Source organism: Mirounga angustirostris, unplaced genomic scaffold (assembly GCF_029215605.1).
Source record: "Mirounga angustirostris isolate CCGP_5_RB_7025 unplaced genomic scaffold, mMirAng1.0.hap1 SCAF_2, whole genome shotgun sequence".
Classification (NCBI taxonomy): Eukaryota; Metazoa; Chordata; class Mammalia; order Carnivora; family Phocidae; genus Mirounga; species Mirounga angustirostris.
Window position 1 is genome coordinate 71,888,910 of NW_026991710.1, and position 15,591 is coordinate 71,904,500.

General features: G+C 43.0%; 1 protein-coding gene across 4 annotated transcripts in view; it reads right to left on the bottom strand.

Moving 5' to 3' along the window:
* The window catches only part of GPRIN3 (GPRIN family member 3), a 66,071-nt gene extending 51,851 nt beyond the window's left edge, over positions 1 to 14,220 (bottom strand). For 3 of the 4 annotated variants that reach the window (XM_045880756.3, XM_064584800.1, XM_064584797.1), the window contains exon 1: positions 13,812 to 14,220. The gene's annotated coding sequence lies outside the window, so the exon portion shown is untranslated. Of the gene's footprint in view, positions 1 to 13,551; positions 13,786 to 13,811 lie in introns of those variants that run through there. The other variant, XM_064584799.1, reaches the window with a different exon arrangement.
* Positions 14,221 to 15,591: the final 1,371 nt, after the last annotated feature.

Genomic DNA, 15,591 nt, shown 5'->3' on the forward strand with positions numbered 1-15,591 from the left:
AATAGCCCAAGAATTAGACCTTTCTTTTTTTTTTTTTAAAGATTTTATTTATTTATTTGAGAGAGAGAATGAGAGAGAGCACATGAGAGGGGGGAGGGTCAGAGGGAGAAGCAGACTCCCCGCTGAGCAGGGAGCCCGACGCGGGACTCGATCCAGGGACTCCAGGATCATGACCTGAGCCGAAGGCAGTCGCTTAACCAACCGAGCCAACCAGACGCCCGAATTAGACCTTTCTATCTATCTATCGATAATGTACAAACCCCTTTAGTCCATTCTCATGTATAATTCCATTCAGGAGTTGCACCGCACATTTTAGATTTGTAATATGAGCTTTGACAATGTGTTTTATCAATGAAGGGGCTTTCCAATGAAGATCTCTTAGTCGTTTAGGAAGTACAAAGAAAAGATTATGGCAGAAGTCCAGGGCTCCAACGACTGTAACTTCAATGGGAATCACAGACATGCAGACTCATTTAATACAGAAGTCCGAGAAGACAGACCTCTAGCTTTCTTGCATGTCTACAACACCTACTACAGAAAGTCTCCACAGGCTGTTTGTTCCATGAATACATGTGTAAATAAATGAATGCGTAAGTTCTTGGTGGTGATGGAGAGGGGGGGATAAGAAGGGCATCTCCAAGTTCCAGAAAAAGCTGAAGAGACCCCAAATGCAGAAAACAGGCCAAAGATAGAAGGAAAAAAAAATGAAAGACCGTTTCTAAAAACTCGAACATTAAAACGAGAATTGTTCTTAAGAATTTCTGGACTAAGCATTTCATTTCTAGAGAAAACCTGAGGTGCCTTGGGCAATGACATGACTTCAAGTACCTCTTTCCCAGATTGTGACATTTGCGTGCCACTTTCATGATTTTTGCCTTATGGTGCTTCTTACCCACACTATTTTTGACCTAACCTTTTTTCTTCAAGTGACTTTAACTGGTGCACTAGTTGAAGATATTAGCCTGGTATAGTTAATGAATTCCTAATTCTTAATTCTTAATGAATTAAGAAATGGTAAATGTTTTTGGTAAAACTAGCACATGTTTGATGTGCTAGTAATATATTTTTCATGTAGCATATAATATACCTAGTATATGTATATGGTATATTTTAGTATATGGTATGTTTTCAAAATACAGCGTATTTTAAAAATATACTTTTAAATGTAGTCTTAATATATTTATACTAAAACAAATTCATAACTATTAAAATAAAAAGTAAATCTATATACTCTCTAAGATCATCTTATAGGTCACTGATCAAAATCAGCTGCATTTTGAAAACTGGTGCACTTTCCCCTGCCATCCCCTGGTGCAAAGCATTTGGGTTTTGCAACCACACAAAGTGGTAACAACATCCAGGTTGATGACAAGAGTCCAGTAATAAGACCGGTGCCTGTAGGTGACTTCTGCCTACTTTTTTTAAACTAGGAAAAAAAAAAATCAATTGCTTATTAAGGAACTAAAAATAAATTAAGGCAGAAGTCATGGCTTTAAAAACAATTAGTGGAGGGGCGCCTGGGTGGCTCAGTTGGTTAAGCGACTGCCTTCGGCTCAGGTCATGATCCTGGAGTCCCGGGATCGAGTCCCGCGTCGGGCTCCCTGCTCGGCAGGGAGCCTGCTTCTCCCTCTGACCCTCCCCACTCTCATGCTCTCTCTATCTCATTCTCTCTCTCTCAAATAAATAAATAAAATCTTTGAGCGCCTGGGTGGCTCAGTTGGTTGGGCGACTGCCTTCGGCTCAGGTCATGATCCTGGAGTCCCGGGATCGAGTCCCGCATCGGGCTCCCTGCTCGGCGGGGAGTCTGCTTCTCCCTCTGACCCTCCTCCCTCTCATGAGCTCTCTCTCATTCTCTCTCTCAAATAAATAAATAAAATCTTAAAAAAAAAAAAATCTAAAAACAATTAGTGGATTTTCGTCTTCAAAATGGACAGAGATGATGTATTCATCCTCCTGTCAAGTATCATTAATTATTAGAAATATAGTTTTAAGAAGAAACTTGTCTCAAATGAGCTTTCTGTACACAGACTGCCTTTTTTTTCAGCCTTTAATTTGCAACTAGAACACTTAGCTGCAAGCTATAATGAGGAATTGCTCAGCTTTCATAAGTAAATGAGTATCTATGATTAAAACATCAATCACGGAAACACTAGTTCTATAAATAGTGTCTCAGTCCAAAGTCCATAGGTCGGCCTAAACACAGGCACAGGCTTCGTTGTTCTTGTTCTGTGTGTGTGTGTGCACACGTGTGTGTGCACGTGATTCCCTGATTTGTATTTGGTTCTTCTCTTGAGAAACAAAAAAACGTTGTTTGCTGAACATATGTGTCACCTGGATATTTTGATAAACATTTTTGTTTTTCAACCTAACCGCCTATACAATGATTTATAAAGTTTGACCCTAAAATGTTTGTCCTTGAACTCACTCTGTTTGCTTAAAGAATGACTTATTTCTGATTTAGAAGCTTTCAGTTTGGTTTTTCAGCAACACAAAATGCAATCCGAGTTAGGAAAAATCCATCTACAAAATCCAACCTATTCCTCTTCTTTTGACCCAGTGGTAATAATAATTAATAATGTTAATACCATTGCAGTGTGGCCCGGTAGTGAAGCCTGTGACCTTTGAAGTTGGACGACTGAATGGGCACACAGCTCAGTCGGTTACTATCTGAGGGACCTTGGGCAAGTTTCTAATCTGTTTCCTCATCTCTGAAATGGGGGAAGTAGTCGTACAAACCTCATAGATTGGTCTAGATGAGAAATGGGTTTAGCAGGACGTCATTAACAAAAAAGCCTAAAGAATGCAGTTTTGAAAGAGCTGGAATTCATTAATTATACAGATCTGTAGTCTCTCCCATCTCCCGTTTCCTTACAGTGGAGCACAGATGGATGAAGAGAAATGTACTAGGGTTCTCTCATGCCCTAGAACCAAGATGGGAAAAGTGCGGTGGGTGGTTCCCTTAGTCTCGTGCTCCCCCTGTACCCCACTTTACTTCCTCGTCCCCATGTGTTTGGCTCGTTTTTTGTTCTTTTCCACTTATCATCATTAGTTCTGAAATCTAGGTGCCGCCCTGTTCTCTTATTTCCCCTATGCCACAAGAAAGGTCCCTTCTCAGTAGGGGTGAATACACAAAGGTGAAATCACTCACCAGGCATTCCTGAGACATGAATTACCACTTGACCTTCCAGGGTCTTAACACGCTGAAGAGGAAGACCAGGGAAGAGGGATAAGCACACCTTAGAAAAAAAGGATAGCACGAGGACATGGGGTATTTCACGGAGCAACTATGAAAACACCCAAGTGTTTTCAGTACCCCGAAATGGGCACATTACCCAATAATGATCTGATTCAAGATTATTTTCCAAGGGTGGAGGTGACCCTCAAGAGTCTAAGCAATAATCCAAAACAGTGGCCTTTAACTTGTCTTAAAATACCCTAGAGTATTACAAACCATTTATGAGCAATGGCAAAGTACCACTGACAGCAAGTGATTTATTAAAAGACTAGTTTACAGCAGTTTTCTCTAATGTCAGCTACGCTAATCTCAATGATAAAGTAATTTCTATTTTTTTTTTAAGATTTTATTTATTTATTCATGAGAGACAGAGAGAGAGAGAGAGAGGCAGAGGGAGAAGCAGGCTCCCAAGGAGCAGAGAGCCCTATGCGGGACTCGATCCCAGGACCCTGGGATCGTGACCTGAGCCGAAGGCAGACGCTTAACCATCTGAGCCACCCAGGCGCCCAGATAAAGTAATTTCTATAATAATGTTACTCTCATTTATCTCACTTGCATTTGTAGATGTTTTCTTGAATAGAAGAAAAAGGGAGGGAATGAAGTTATATTGAGGTTCTGGTATACTCTTGGGCAGGAAATTTCCTATAGCATATAAACTAGCTGCCAGCAGAAACTTAGGAGTTTTCTTCATCTTACACCTGCCCCATCTTGGTCACATTTGCTACCCTCTGTTTCTTAGTTGTTTTTAGCAGAATGAAGTTGAAAGTACGTATGTCTACATTTTTATTTTTGATGACATTAAGGAAGTATAGTGTGGGAAAAGGCTTCCTCTCATTTTCAAGCTGGCCTGGCTGGGAAGAAAGGAACCCAGGTGTGGTGAGCAGGTGGCAAAGCTGCAAAGAGGAACGGAAAGTAAGTGAATTGCTAGGGCCTAGAGGAAGGAAGAGAGAGGTTCAGGGGGTGTCTGTTTGGGACAGAAAAAGAAGCCTGCTTGTGAGGCTGGTCGGGGAGTTCCCAAGCAATTCCCAGGAAAAGAGCCCACTCTAACTTTGCTGAGCCATATTTATTAATATGTTTATGTAGGCCAGGAGTCTGGGAATTATTTGAGAGTTCAGGCTATGTTTTATTCATTTTTGAACCCCCAGCACATAGTGCAGGGCCTAACATATATATCAAGTACTCAATACAAATGGATTAAGTGATCCAAGCATCCGTCTTCCTTAAATCAGAGCTTCAGCCAGTCCCCTTTCACATTATATACTTCATCTCCTAAATAAATTCCTATTTCCAGGTTGAGGAATGCTTTTATTTCATTTGCAAAGCAGAAGTAACAGATACATCCCCTATCCATCAAGCTCACATCATGAACTTTTATCATCCCTCCCCAAGAGTTAGACTCACTACTCAAAAGCCACAAACCCCAGAGGGATGCTCTTTAGAAACTCATCATTACAATTTTAAGCATCCAAATAACCACCAGGGGAACAGGAGAATTCTTCATACGAGCAGGAACGTTTCAGTGTAACTAAATCTATGTCACTTAAAATCACTAAGGAAAAATGAGCTTTATCCCTAAAGAATTTTAACACCTGTGGTCTTTTATATATTATCAATGCATTTTGGGTGACAGGAAGCCTAACACTTACAGACGTGGACCTCATCCTACAAGTAAATGCACTCTGTCCAAAGCAAGCGTGGAGTCGAGGTAGCATGTGTCCTCTGTTCGCTTCCCCTGCTACTATTCTCAGCACTGTCTTCTCGGAGTGAAGCTGCCGAAGCGCCGGCACTTGGGGATTAATAATTAGATGTGAGGATGTTTTTAGAAGCGAGGTAGGAGGCACGATGAGGGGGTGGTACGCAGCGAAGTGTGCACGAGGAAGGAAAGTGGCAGTCGTTGAGAAAGAATGAGATTTCAGAGAGCTATTAATTCAGAGCTTTCTCTCCTTTAGAGCTCTGCCTGAGTTTTTCATCTTATTGTCTCAAAGGGCATTTGTTTCTATTTACAACATGAATAGATCAACTCTGCCACAGTCAGCTCCTTGTGAGGCGTACCAGCAGGGCAGATCCACACGAGCCAGAGGCCAGACTGTGCAGCGATCTGGGCGATGGCTTGACAGCCCAGCCAACTGTCATCGTTAGATGAGCATTTCTCAGGTGTACAGAGCCACAAACCAGGAGACGAGTTGATCCTACTTCTACAGTTTGTTCTCAACTGCCAAGCCGACTAAAGAGAAATGCACCGTTACTTGAAAGACTGACAGATGCTTTGGGCTTCCAGGAGGCTCTGCAAGTTTGGTACATACCTAAAGAGTTGTACATAACATGAAGATACGGTGCATTTCAAAATACACTGGGGCGCCTGGGTGGCTCAGTGGGTTAAGATTCTGCCTTCGGCTCAGGTCATGACCCCAGGGTCCCGGGATGGAGCCTCCTTCTCCCTCTGCCTACTGCTCTCCCTGCTTGTGCTCGCTCGCTCGCGCTCACACTTTCTCTCTCTCTCTCTAACAAATAATTAAATAAAATCTTTAGGGGCGCCTAGGTGGCTCAGTCGGTCAAGCATCTGCCTTGGGCTCAGGTCATGATCCTGGGGTCCTGGGATCGAGCCCCACATCGGGCTCCCTGCTCAGTGAGGAGCCCGCTTCTCCCTCTGCCTCTTCCACTCCCCCTGCTTGTGCGCTCTCTCTCTGTATCAAATAAATAAATAAAATCTTTAAAAAAGTAAGTAAAAAATAAAAATATGTAAAGCAATCTGATGTAAAATTGTAGTTATTGGTTAAGTTAAAAGTTAAAGAATAGGGGTGCCTGGGTGGCTCAGTTGGTTAAGCGACTGCCTTCGGCTCAGGTCATGATCCTGGAGTCCCGGGATCGAGTCCCGCATCGCGCTCCCTGCTCGGCAGGGAGTCTGCTTCTCCCTCTGACCCTCCTCCCTCTCATGCTCTCTGTCTCTCATTCTCTCTCTCTCAAATAAATAAATAAAATCTTAAAAAAAAAAAAAGTTAAAGAATAAGTAGATTGTTATTTAGACGGTTCATTTTGTTTGCTTGTTGCCAAATGTGGGACAGTAAAAACCAAATAAGCAAACAAACAAACAAAAAACAAAATTCACTATTCTCTTACTAACAGATGGGGTCAACTCAGTTTGTATTCATTAGCCTTCCACAGAATCCACGTATTTTGATGATGGAAGCTTTTTAGACTCTCATTATAGTTTATGGGAGTTAACTACATTCACGCAGTGATCTCTCTACTTTGTAGAGTCCCATCAATTTCCTGAGCACAGTCACAGCACTGGAGGGCTCGATGATCCTGAGCAAACACCTAGTGCACACTTCACAAACTCAATTCCTATTAAATGAAGTTGTTGAGTACAAGTGACTTATATGAAGCCTCAGTGTTGAGAGACAGTAGGGAGTGGTGGGGACTGGTGTGAAATAAAGAGAGAGCTCATACTGTTATTTAGCTCCTACCCAGAGAATAAGCATCAGTGTTTCATTTTGTATAATATATCTCTTGATTTTTAAATATTGGCTTGATTAAAAAGAAATACCTGCAAGCCAAATAAAACATGATCTTCCTGCTGGGCCCACAAACTGCCAGCTTTTAATTTCTGATCTGGTCCATACATCTTCAAACCCGAGGACTGGACAGGTTAAGTGAAGTGCCTCAGGTCTCTCAGCTGCTCGCAGCCAGGGATTCTTCTGCTCTGAGAATCTATATGTATAGACGTGAACTCATCCCCATGTGAAAGGAGACTGCATAGGCATTTTCACTCACTTAATGAGAGCTCAGCCCCTGAGCCTGACATTGACAGATTCCTGTTCTCGGACTGCTTTCAGAACATGTTCAACATGGAAACAAGACCGAACCTCCACACCCATTTGTCATAAGCAATTTTGACTCATTCAAGGATGCAAGGGGAAATGCACATCCATTTATTAACCTTAGCGCTGCTTAAAATTCTCATTAGCATTAAAATTCTAGTCGCTTCATTTTTACCTGCGTTTTTCAACGAAAACTCATTTATAGGATTCAAAGAAAGGCATGCTTAGGAAACAATGTAACTAAGTATAAATTAAAAATTCATGCTTTGTGTAAGAAAATAGTTAGAGACAGGGCGTAAGAATCATGGAGGGGTTGCTGAAATAATTGATCTTTAAACCATGTTTTGAGGGGAGTGAGAAACTAATTTAGGATGAAGGCCTGAGCATTCCAAAATAATGTAATGGCAAAGGCAATGACCAAATTCAACAAAGTGGAATCCACAATGAATCAAGTATCTCTTGCGTTTTTGAACAACAGTTTTAAAAAAGTGTATCAGGAGAAAGCAAACTCACAAATCAGAGTAAAAAAGAAGGAAAACAACTAAAAATTTCTCTATTATATTCAGCAGCCCTGTCCTACACGGCCATAATTCAGAATAAAAATCTGGAACTGATGCAAAATTCTGAATCCTGATGATATCTGCCATATTGTACTTATTAAGGCAGATGCATAGGCACAGACTATTACATTTTAGACAAACTGTCAACAAGAATTGAAACAAAAAAGATGCTCTGATTACTAAGAAAATACAGGGAACACAAATGCTTAACTCCCTCAAGCATTTAATTTATCCAAAGTTGTACATTATAAAAGAAGAGAAGAGTCTCCCATAGACCTAATATGGTTGTTTTAATTTTAGGTTATTTAGAAATCAATATCCTGAAAAAACAATCAAGAGTTGATCCCCAGTAAAACATCTTGATTATTCCCCCCTAAACCAGATCTCCCACTTTGCTGGACCATTTGCAATTCAGGCTAAAAAAGGATCCTCTGCAACTCCTTTTCTCCAGAAAATTAGTAGAGGCAAATGTGATTTTTTTTTTTAAAGATATCATTTATTTATTTATTCGACAGAGATAGCACAAGTAGGCAGAGTGGCAGGCAGAGGGAGAGGGAGAAGCAGGCTCTCTGCTGAGCAGGGAGCCCGATGCAGGGCTCGATCCCAGGACCCTGGGATCATAACCTGAGCCGAAGGCAGCTGCTTAACCAACTGAGCCACCCAGGTGCCCCGCAAATGTGATTTTTTAAGGAGCTCTGGGAACTCTCTGTCCAGCTGTTACTGAATTAGCAAGAGCACCGAGGTCCCTGGAAGTGCCTGTGACTTTGGGAATTTTTACTCTCTGGCCTTGAGTTTTTTTCAGGGTTTGCTTGGGTCTGCAAGTGTCACAAGCTGTAACTACTGACTAAAGCAATCTTTCTAGGACTGGCTTGAGTAGCCACTGGGTCTAAGACCCAAGAATTAACATTTTTAAATTGAATCTGGTGTGTAAGGCCAAGAAAGTGCCTTGCCTCTGATCACACAGCTGATGCCCACCATTTTTCTGCCACATCAGACCCCTGGGACAGAAATCACTGCACTGTCACTTAGAAAGGCTCACTGCATTGACTCTCAATTTGGGAGGAAGGGCTGCAGGAATAATCAGATTCCCTTCCCCCCACCATTCTGGAACATTCAAATCCTCTCTTCAGACACTGTTCCTTCTCCCCTTAGCAGAAAAGCAGTAGAGAATTAGAAAGAAGAGGTCTAGATTTTAGCCCCAGCTCTAACAATATTAGGACAAATTATTCACTCATCTGGGACTCACCTGTGATCTTTTTATTTCCCTGTAAGTAAAGGCAGGACTAAACAGTGGTGTTCAAGCCTGGCTATTGGAATCACTTTAGGACCATCATAAAATAGATTGCTAAGCCCTACCACAAGATTCGGATTCAGATTCCATGGGTCATAGCATTTAACCTTCCAGCTAAGGGTCAGTTAATATTGCCTGGTAATAATAATTCAGCCCGCCCCAATTATGCTGCTAGTTTTAAAATAAAGCCGACAATCTAATTACAGACATGAAAAATTAGAAAGCTGTTATTGTGTTGCCAACTCCAATAAGCCCAGATAAAAAGCTGTGAAAATTTTTCTCACTGGCATTCAAGACAGTAAGTAATCTAAATGGTACGCGCATTTACATTTTGCCCCATGAAATTCAATAAATGTCTTTTCAATTCAAATGAAGCCTCTAAATGTTTTTATTATTCTGGACTTGACTCTTATGCAAAAAAGTTAGGTTTATCACTGATCTAAACATTCTGATGTGGAGAAGGAAGATGAAAGAGGAGTCCAGGACATCTTTATAAAAAAGTGAAATCTCCATAATTGACTCAACTCCAAATCAACTAATTTAGGCACCTGAGTCTCTATTTTAACTGATGCTCTTCTTCTGGTTAAAGGCATAACTTTATTCAAAAGGGTATCAATATCATAACATTGTTTGATTCCATAGGAAAGACAGCAAGAGCTGAAAGAAGCCCACCAAACGCCTTAAAAAACATCAGTAAAGACTTTCTCATCTGATTTTATCTCCTTGAAACAGCTATCAGGTTGCAGCAAAACACACTGATGTTAACTTCTCAAAATGCATACAATCATATTTAAATATTTAACTAAAATGATGAACAAGTCATAGAGCAACAAAAAATAAAATCTGCCAGGTTCTGCCCTTCCTCTTGGGGTGATGAGTACCTAGTCGTCTGTTTCATCTTCACGAAGCTGTCGGTTCCTAGCACGGGGCTTTATACCCACCAGGCACGCAGGAAAGGAGACTTATAGGAGAACAGAAAAGTTTGCCCGATTTGAGACAGTCACTTGATCACCCTTGTCCCTCTGAGCCGATGATGGTACTCGTGTTCTGAGAAATGAAATGCTCATGCTACAGTGTGGTGTATCATGTGATTTCAGTTGTTTATTAAATTCAATCGAAACAAGGCCTAGCCAGTAAATTATTGCAAAAGAGATTTTTTTTTAAAGGCAGGAAATGACAGATTTATGATATGATGGCCATTCTGTCTAGATTTCCTTAAAGCAGTAGTATTAGGAAAAGAAATCTTAGATACAAAATAAATAGCAACTCTTGAGTCAGATTTTAGTCTAAACAGAGATTCTGCTGCAATTGTCTCCCCCCAACTCTATACTCATTTTTTCTTTTTTAAATGATTCTTAAATAAAGCTCATATTACCCCACCTCATTTTTTACTTCCTCCTTCTATACCACCACCCCTTCCTCATGGCCCATCCAGATCCATTCATCAGCCTTTCTAGATGAATGCAGTCCACAAGGTCTTCTCACCTGACTTTACTGCCATGAATTACTGGTAAGTCATAAAGCCTTGCCTTTCTCAAGGCAGTTTGGCTATTCGAATATTGTGTAAATGTTTGTGTATCAGATCTTCCAGTTGACTCTTGGGGTCTTGCAAACTGGAAGCATCTCTTCTTCATCACTTAGAGCAGTAGCTTTTGGACTTTTTGGAACATGATGCATAATCAGATATACATTCTACATCATAGTCCAATGTGTATATATACCCATAAATAAATATATATTTAATGTAAAAGTTCTGTGAACTATACTTATCCTTCTATTCTGCTTTACTCTATTGTATTTTTTTGAAAATAAAAATGCCATCAGACCCAGTACACTGACTTCACAATGGGTTGTGACCAGTTCTAGAAGGGCGCTGATTACTATGGGACCACTGTATGTATTTCCCTCACTTAAAACATAATTTAAAATTGTATGAGACCTTTTGGCTCTCTTTACCACATGTTTCTCAGTTACTTTTTTTTTTTAGTTCAGTTTTTCAGACCATGATACTTGCACCTTTTGGAGTCATCTGGGACAATTAAATCCTTGGCATAAACAGTATTTTCCATCTTTTTGCCCTGAGCACTGTTATCATAAAAATAAGATCCTCTGCATTTCTATAAAACTCCACTCTCCATTCTCTCACTCCCTTTTATTTTCACAATAAGCAAAGTAGGTAGTAGACATTTCGTGGATGAAGAAAGTGAGGCACAGAGAATTATGACTTCTTTAAGGGCTCGTCTCCCTTTTAATCAGGTTATTACAAATTAATAAATGGGTTTCTAGATATTTGAAGGGTATAAAGTTAGGTGATGTGAACAACATAGCGCCTCCATATAAATGCGTGTACCTAACTTACCCAGGTCAAACGGTTTACTGACCAGATGAGTTAGAGGCTTTACCGGACTTCAGTTTGAGGGTCAATCAGCTTCCTTTCAGCCTCATCTTTCCATCTTTGTCTACTAGCAGTTTTTCACCCACCTAGAGCTACTTGTTATTCTTGGGTCTCTTCATCCTTTGGTCCCTGTACCAGGATTGCTCCTCTCTCTCCTCTTTACCAGACTAGTTCCTCTTGTCCTTCAGGTTTCCAGACGCTGTCCTTGTCCTCTCTACCTCCACAACCTGGCTTCCAAAGCACCCTGTGCAGGCCTTGTCAGAGCACTTAACTAGCTGGTGCTCCCTGCTTCCCAAGTTTTACCAGCAGGGGCTGTGTCTTGCTCACTCTTCTGTTCCACAGTCTAGGACCATGGTGAGTTCTGGATAAACAAATGTTGGATGCATGAATGAATCAATGAATGAGCGAGCGCATCCAGGGCAGAAACTGTTACCACCAAAGGAACTCAAGTGTGAGCTGGGGCTGGAATTGTGTGTCCTGAATCTTGGAGGCCACTCTTTTAGGATTTGGGATTCCATGACTGATGTTTTCATGCTTCCTCATCCGCTGTAGATTTTCTGACTGGAAATTCATACAGTGAAGGAGAGCTGTGTCTAATATATTCTTTTAAGTATATCGGAGGCACAATCAAGAAAATGTCGCAGGCTCAAATAATTAAGGCAAGTGTGTTGAGGCAGTTAAAAAACACCCAAATTTCAAAACAGCTTGTTGGACCCCACCCCGACCTCCAATTGAGATGGATCTGATTCAGGTCATGCTTCAGGCCTCCACTTCCCACGCGAAGCTCTGCACTTCTGATTTTGCCCTCATCATTTTCATAAAAGTCTAGTTAGTAATTAGGTGAAGCCTCACAACACAACATACTCTCGTGGATCACCATGAGTTCCTCTGCTCTGTTTCCAAAATAAATCCCAGAGATATAACATCTAGACCTGCAATGGCAATTACTATTTTTTTTCCTGTTTATGAATCAACAACCCATTTCCTCCCCCCCACCAACACATAAAAACTTGAAAAGTGCTCTTTGTGATTCTATTTAAAGAACATTCTCTAATACAAACTCCTGTCGTTCGCAGAGAGCCACAGAGCAGATTTTCTTCTTTATGCTGTGACTCATGTGTCTTTATTCCCAGACTCAGGGCAGGCCAGTGGTGAACACAATGGAAAAGAAAGAATAGTTTATAACTGGAAAATAAGCACATTCGAGAGAAGTACACTGAAAGCATTATCAAAGTAAAATATGCAGCCGCACCAACAAGAGCAAACAAAAGCCCACGCAAGAGATGTGTAAATATTTCATGAAGCTAAGCCTTAATCAACTCTCTCTCCAAATCTTGCTGGTGTTGTAAACACTTCTGTTTCTTTCAGTCCCATCATGACCCAGATTCCTCATAAAAATAAAATGAAAATATGGACCGATGGTTCTTTAACAAACGTGTTGTGAAAAATATTCAGATGAGCCGTATCCAGGTATTGCTTTAACTGGAAGAAGATACCTTAATAAAAGGGAGTTGCTTCTTGGTGACTCTGAGCTTCTTTCTCCCCTCCTCCTCTAAACTCTTGCCTTTTCCCCACTGCCTCCCCTGGTTTCTGGACATTCACATCATCTTAACCTTGAACTGCCTACACTTCAAGCAGAGATTTCTCCCAATGCTTCTTCAGGAGGCCCTTTAAATCCAACAGCGATTTGCTGCCTTCCCACCACCCAAAATTCACTTCCCATTGCCCAAGTGCCCCCCCTTCCCCTGCACCCCCCCCATCCATTGTCCATTGTTGCGTCTGAAATTTTGGGTATATCTTTTAGATCTGCCTGGATAGGATGAAAATCTGTTGTGTGTATTGGCTGGCACTGTTCGGATCTTTTCTAAAATCCATCTCCAAAGAACGATTTATAGCCTCTAGTCTCTACCCTGATTTAATGTGGTTCCAAAGTTCACCTCTAGATACTGAACTGGTCTCTACAATGATTTCCCTTTATCAACCTCTGCCTGCCCTCCTTCTCTCTCCACCTATTTCAAGAAAAACTATATATGTAAATGTGTGCGTGTATACACACACACACAACTATAGTGTTTTGACCCTAAAGAGAATAAGCATGGGAAAATGAGAAAAATGCAAGTATAGTATTACCAGACAGACACACAGACAGACACACACACACACATCTATTTGGATATTCACAGTGTGCAGACCCGATTGCTTATAAACCCCCCGCCCAAGAACGAGAACACGCATCTTCTCCCATTTACCTTCAAAGCCAGAGCCTAAGGGAGCAATGACCTTGCAGAGAAATTCATCACCTGCGAGAAAGACGGCCCCTCCCGGAGCGCAGGATGGGATGGGGACAAGAGCAACAGGCAAACGATCACCGGGCAAAATGTGGGACCGAACCCAGCCCCCGTCAGGACGGAGCACACCGCAAAGCTCCGGTCCCACGGGTTGGACGCTGGGCAGAGGTGGCGCGGGGGAGGGGGGGGGTCGTCTCCTCCCGCGGCTGCCGGTCGCCTACCTGCTGTCGCCCGGTCCTCCCCGGCGCGGCGGGGCCACTGCCTGCGCTGTGGCGGGGTTTTCCCGTCGCATATCCCAAGCAGCGGCTCTCGGCGCCACACGGATGGCTCCGGCGGGCTCTGGAGCGGCGGTCCTTTTCAGACCCGCTCCGGGAGCGAGCTGGGTGCTTGCAGGAACTGAAATTACTATGCAAAGAGCAGAGGCGGCGCGCAGGAGCCGGGCGGAGACCGCGGGGGCCGCCCCCACCGCGGGTCTGCAGCCGCCGCCGCCGCGGCCCCGCCCGGAGCCAAATTGGAGGTGGGAGTTCACGTGCCCGACCGCTCATCCGTCAGGCCCGGGATGCGCCCACCTGTCCACGTAGGGCAGCGGCGCCCGGCCAGAGCCTCGGAGGAAGGGGCTGCAGCTTCGCAGGCGGCGGCGGCGGCGGTGGAGGCGGCGGCGGCAGCAGGACGCCGAGCTCCGCCCCCGCCGCACCCCAGCCCAGCCTTCCAGGTCCCCCGGGAAGGCTTTGCAGCGGCGACTTGCTGCGCGCCAGGGGCGTAGCTGGGTAGGGGCCGAAAGGTTACGGTTCTGCTGCAAGGTGACCAGAGGCAGATGGAAAGTTAAGAACGAGATTACGGTAGAGGGCTGGGGCCGAGAGCTACTCAGCAGGAACGCCGGCCCTTGCTCCTTCCCACAGGTCACCAGACTCCATGGCTGTGTCTAGACTCTAGCAGACGGTTTCTAATAAAGCCACGTGCAGTGAAGATCTGAACGCAAGGAACCCCCCGACGTTTAGTATGTGTTGCAAAATGTACAGTGTCCTGCGTATTTGGAGATGGCACTGCGGACAGTTTTCTTGTCCATCCTCCCCCCCCCCCCCCATCCATGGGCGTGGATGGCTTTGCAAATTGTCCCTGCTGAGTGGCTTCAGTAATACTAAATGGATGTGTAATACGGTTAGCAGCTGTAGATGGTGCAAATGATACAATGAAAAGAACTATTATTAACTGAATATTGTTGGCAGGCACTTTGCAAAATGCCTTATACGTGGCCTTCTCTAATTCCCACAACAACTCAGTGAGGGGGTTGCTATTCTCCACTGCAAAAAAAAAAAAAAAAAAACGGGCTTTCATGATTTAGACACTTTGCTTGAGGACACACCGTAGTAACCTGCACGCCTGGGATTAAAACCACTCCAAAACATATCCTCTCAACCAGTGCACAGGACTCACCCAAGGATCTTGTTGAAATGTGGATTCTGATTCAGTAGGTCTTGTGTGGGCATGCGGATCTGCATTTCTAAGAGGCTCACGGTGCTGTCTATGCCGCTGGCCAAGGGACCACTTTCTAAACTGCCAGGCCAGGGTTTTCAAATAAATTATTTCATGCCAGCTCTAGTTGATTGAGAGCAACTTTCTGAAGGTGGGTTAAGAAGGACTCTGTGCCTTGGCTCTTGGTCAAACGATGCAGTAATCAGTTCATCATGTTCAATTTGGTTGATGGAGAGAAGGTTGTGACAAGTGTGCTGAGTGACCATCCCTGCAGTAGGCCCCTTCCCAAACAAGGGCAGTTATGTTTTTATGGTGGTTATGCTTTATGTTTTCTTATTTAAGGTATTGGTGCACCAAGGACAGGTGTTTTTCTTCTGGTTCTCACCCTCGTTAAGAAAAGTTTGGTCAAAGTTTTACACCTAACATTTGTGTAACACAAAACACTTTACAAAGTGCTCGCATAGACGATTTTATCTGTCTTCATAACAACACTGTAAGGCAGGAATAATTTCATGTTACAGGAAAGAA